Below are 6,000 nucleotides of genomic sequence, written 5' to 3'. Positions count from 1 at the left end.
AGCTTGTACCTATACTGCCATCATCTGGGCTGTGTTTCAATTCGGCGGCTGCATCCTTTGCGGCTTTTTTATATATATATATATATATATATATATATATATATATATATATATATATATATATATATATATATAATAAACAAAATGCAAAGCCGTAGGCTTATTCAGATTCATCAAACAACTTAAATTTGGAACACAGCATCATCGTTTTCACAGCTTTTTTGTTGTTAGAGGTAGAGAGCGTTTTAATGTAAAGTTCCAGATCTTTTTTAAAGGCACAAAAGATAGGACGGGTATTAAGAAACTTACATTTATGAATATAAAACTTAGCCAATAAAATAATGAGGTTGCAAAGGTAGAATTCCTTTTCAAATTTTTGTTCATACAGTGTAAAACCAAAAATCACATCTTTAAAGTAAAGCACAAATTTGTCATAAATATTGTCTAGGATGAAGCGACAGATGCCCTGCCACAGTGATCGGGTGTTTTCACAAGTCCAAAACAACTCTTAGGCATTGTGGCGTTAGGGTAGGGTTTCCCTGCTTAGGCTGTTGCCCCCGCGACCCGACCTCGGATAAGCGGAATAAGATGGATGGATGGATGGCAAAACAAGTGGTTGACAGTCTCCTTTGCGGCTCTGCAGTGCGCTTTTGTGGGGGGCTGACGTCATCGCGGTGCGCGAGAATTGTCCCATTTCAAAAAAGTTCCATGTGTCCGTTTCTCCCATAAGCAGAAGGGTTACATTCGTGTATACTTCGCGTCCTTTCATTTAACGAATTTATTTGCGCGCTCAACTCTGAAAAATATTTTCAACAAGGAGACGCCATGCTGGGCGAAAAAAGCCTCCTTAAAATGTAAGTATAGTTGTATTTATTCATTTAAAACAGCTAAAGGCAGACATGTCAAGTGATATACATTTGTGTCAAAATACAAAACCTCGACTATAATGTTGAGCGACCTCCGTGCTCCGACCCTCTCTTTACCCCGAGGGAGAGACATATAATTTGATTGATTGATTGATACTTTTATTAGTAGATTGCACAATACAGTACATATTCCGTACAATTGACCACTAAATGGTAACACCCGAATAAGTTTTTCAACTTGTTTAAGTCGGGGTCCACGTTAATCAATTCGGCACAACACCGGCCATTGCAGACAGCTTCGTGCCTGGAGCTTTTTTCAACGTTTGAAAGTAAAGCCCAACATCTTCTAATTTACTTTTTTAAACTGCAATAATTTAATTGTGTTCTATTAATGGGGGGCCAGGAAATGAAAGTACTATAAACATGTGCATCAATAAACCAATATTGATTATAGCTGTTTTTTGTATACATTTGCATGTTATTTGAAAATGTTCACTTCTATCAATGATTATTGTGATCTTGTGTTTAACCTTTCTGCTTATTTTCCGTGCAGAATAATCAAGGAGGACTTGGGCAACAACAGAGCAAAAACAAATGACACAAACACGTTTATACCAGTTTGGATGATCATTTAAAAACTAATAACAACCTATATAAATTAATAAACCCGTGTACTGAAACTGTGGTTGTGATTCATTTTCTCTGCATTCATTGTAAATAATTATATGATAATAGTAATATTATACTATTCCAATGTTTGATGTTACTGACTAATGCAAGCACACGCAAGCAATGTGACACGATTAGAAAAGGACATCAATTGTGAATCGAATATTAGTAAAGTAACTGCTTAATAAGAGATTGTGGTATGGATAGACCGTGAGGACACTTTCTGTGACAGATTCTGGATTGTCTGCATGTTTTTAAAGGTACATATCTGATTATGTCCCACTCCCAAAAGCATTTGCAAGCATACAAATCATTAATAATTAGGAATAACAGCTTTAGAACGCTTGTCAACACGTGACACATCTCCATGATCCGGGAAATCGGACTTGGGTGGTGCAGGGAACTCCATACAGCCACTTCCCCTGGAATAAGGTGAAGGACCAGGAGAATATAAAAAAATGATTGGACATTCTTCTCTTCAATTCGTCATTAGTAAACTTCGGGCGACTGAGCAGCAAATACGTGACGTAAATGTAAGGGCGGGGACAACTGACATAACCAGAGAGTGAAGGCTCGGAGTCGACTGTCCCAATTATCACTCCAGCCGCTGCTGGTGCTGGAGGACTCTCGCCATGCTGGACACACACTTTGTCGACCGCATGGGCTGGGTCTTTGGAAGTATGCAGCCCCCGAATTGAGACACAGCTCTGGAGTCTACTTCTTCTTCTTCTTTGTTGTTTTACGGCGGTTGAGTACATTGCAGGCCTACACCCTCCGGATGTGAATGATCTTTTACTAATATCTTATAATCTAAATGTGTACGCCAATGTACATTATTTCAAAAATAAATAACAATTATTATTATACATACGTAACATATGTATATTTTCTGTTTCCAGAAATTTGACACAAACATATAGGTATATTAAAAAACACCTGCAACATAATGCTCCTTTTTTCCCCAAATTTAGCGTCATTCTCCAAACGACTTGCTTTTCACCTCTTGACCACTTGACACACTAATGCTCTTTATTCAAGATTGTTATATCGCCTTCTTGCCCTCTTCGGTTAGGGATTTTTGTCGTATATGCTAAAAGGTGATGCCTTTTACATCCAAATATCAGCTTCACTTTTCACCACAATTGCTGTTTTCGCAGCCTAATATGCTTAGCTTGATATGTACAGTTGATCACTACAACCATGAATTTTACAAAGTTTTCTTTTTAGAACAATTACCAAATCCTCCTGGATTATTCATGCAATTTTTAACTGCCTCTGCATGATATTTTGTCCCATGCTTACAAACCCCGTTTCCATACGAGTTGGGAAATCGTGTTGGAAACGGAATACAATGATTTGCAAATCCTTTTCAACCCATATTCAATTGAATGCACTACAAAGAGAAGACATTTGATGTTCAAACTCATAAACTTTATTATTTTTTTGCAAATAATAATTAACTTAACATTTCATGGCTGCAACACATGCCAAAGTAGTTGGCAAAGGGCATGTTCACCACTGTGTTACATCACCTTTTCTCTTAACAACACTCAATAAACGTTTTAGAACTGAGGAAACTAATTGTTGAAGCTTTGAAAGTGGAATTCTTACCCATTCTTGTTTTATGTAGCGCTTCAGTCGTTCAACAGTCCGGGGTTTTCACTGTCGTATTTTGCACTTCATAATGCGCCACACATTTTAGATGGGAGACAGGTCTGGACTGCAGGCGGGCCAGGAAAGTACCCGCACTCTTTTTTTACGAAGCCACGCTGTTGTAACACATGCTGAATGTGGCTTGGCATTGTCTTGCTGAAAATAAGCAGGGGCGTCCATGAAAAAGACGGCGCTTAGATGGCAGCATATGTTGTTCCAAAACCTGTATGTACCTTTCAGGTACATTCACAGATGTGTAAGTTACCCATGCCTTGGGCACTAATGCACCCCCATACCATCACAGATGCTGGCTTTTAAACTTTGCGTTGATAACAGTCTGGATGTTTTGCTTCGCCTTTGGTCCGGATGACACGATGTCGAATATTTCCAAATCAATTTGAAATGTGGACTCGTCAGACCACAGAACACTTTTCCACTTTGCATCAGTCCATCTTAGATGATCTCGGGCCCAGAGAAGCCGGCGGTGTTTCTGGATGTTGTTGATAAATGGCGTTCGCTTTGCATAGTAGAGCTTTCACTTGCACTTACAGACGTAGCGACGAACTGTATTTAGTGACAGCGGTTTTCTGAAGTGTTCCTGAGCCCATGTGGTGATATCCTTTAGAGATTGATGCCGGTTTTTGATACAGTGCCGTCTGAGGGATCGAAGGTCACGGTCATTCAATGTTGGTTTCCAGCCATGCCGCTTACGTGGAGTGATTTCTCACGATTCTCTGAACCTTTTGATGATATTATGAACCAACTGTAGATGTTGAAATCCATAAATTTATTGTAATTGCACTTTGAGAAACGTTGTTCTTAAACCGTTTGACTATTTGCTCACGCAGTTGTGGACAAAGGCATGTACTTCGCCCCATCCTTTCTTGTGAAAGAATGAGCATTTTTTGGGAAGCTGTTTTTATACCCAATCATGGCACCCACCTGTTCCCAATTAGCCTGCACACCTGTGGGATTTTCCAAATAAGTTTTTGATGAGCATTCCTCAACTGTATCAGTATTTATTGCCACCTTTCCCAACTTCTTTGTCATGTGTTACTGGCATCAAATTCTAAAGTTAATCATTGTTTGCAAAAAAAAAAAAAATATCATATTGAACATCAAATATGTTGTCTTTGTAGCATATTCAACTGAATATAGGTTGAAAATTATTTTCAAATCATTGTATTCCATTTATATTTACATGTAACACAATTTCCCAACTCATATGGAAACAGGGTTTGTAGTTAAAACAGGCACTGAGTGAGCACAATATGTCCATCATGTCCTCATGTGTAATGTTTAATATTTTTTTCAATTTTTTGGGGGGCTACAATGTGCAATAATGTTATATGTATGTGTGTGTATATATATTCATATGCATACAGATATGCATCTGTTTGGATATATATACATATACATAGATACATCTGTCATCTCTATCTTTTTTTTTACTATTTATACTACCATATTGTATATGCACCTTAGGGAGATCTGCTCCAATTTCGTTGTTCTTTGAACCTGTTCATTGCAATAATGACAATAAAAACTCCATTCTAGTTCTGTATATCAGCTGCTTTTTTTCTTGCCTCACAGTCTCTGTGTCGTCCGCCACAATGTACACACTTTTCCTGTAACCCTGCTACACACTTGCCATATCATGGCCTTCCCCTGCATCTTCCACAAATGTTTTTCCCCTTGCAATAAGCCGCTGTTTGTCCATACTTCTGGCATTTGGTATACTGCAAGGGGGGTCGTACAAAAAAATGTGTATTTACTTCATACTTCATGTAGCCTATATACCGGTATGCAAATTTAGGAATAATAATTCCACTTGTATTGACACTTTTTCGCCTCCTCTCCATGCTTTTAATCTCCTAATGTTGAATACTTTCCCCCCTTTAATTTTGTCCTTCATTTTGTCCAAATCCTCACTCAATGAAATACCATATATTACTCCTTTTGTTTGGCCCTGCGATGAGGTGACGACTTGTCCAGGGTGTACCCCGCCTTCCGCCCGATTGTAGCTGAGATAGGCGCCAGCGCCCCCCGCGACCCCGAAAGGGAATAAGCGGTAGAAAATGGATGGATGGATGGATACTCCTTTTGTTGGACTCCTAGCCTACCTTTCTCTCCTCTGCAACTTATTTTTCCAAATACTTTTAAGTTTAAATGCCTTTTCTTTTGGCCCCTCTCTCTTACACACTATCATTAGTTCCAATCGTAATGTCCATTTTCCCAGCAGGCACAAGACATTAAAACAACATTTAGAACTTGTTGAATTAGGTCCTGAGGTTGAGCAATTTCAACAGAATGTTGAAACTACATGCTTTTTGACAATGTTTAATCAATGTTGTGTTCTGACGTTGATTTGACCATTTAATTTTGGTCATTTCCCAAACAATATTCTGCAACACAAATTGAACATTGGGACAACATGCTTTTTGACGACAGTTATTCAAAGTCATTTTGTGACGTTGATTTGACATTTGAAATTTGGTCATTTCCCAACATACAGTTAAAGTTCAAAGTAAAAGTATCAAATTATTGTCACACACACTTGGTGTGGTGAAATTTGTTCTCTGCATTTGACCCATCTCCTAGCTTGTTCACCCCCTGAGGGGTGAGGGGAGCAGTAGCAATGGCTGTGCCCAGGACATTTTTTTGGGTGATTTAACCCCCAATTCCAACCCTTGATGCTGAGTATCAAGCAGGGAGGAATTGGGTCCCATTTTTATATTCTTTCATATGACTTGGACAGGGTTTGAACTCACAACCTACCAATCTCAGGGTAGACACTCTAACCACTAGGCCA

Source organism: Nerophis ophidion, linkage group LG03, assembly GCF_033978795.1.
Source record: "Nerophis ophidion isolate RoL-2023_Sa linkage group LG03, RoL_Noph_v1.0, whole genome shotgun sequence".
Classification (NCBI taxonomy): domain Eukaryota; kingdom Metazoa; phylum Chordata; class Actinopteri; order Syngnathiformes; family Syngnathidae; genus Nerophis; species Nerophis ophidion.
This window is presented reverse-complemented; position numbering follows the sequence as displayed.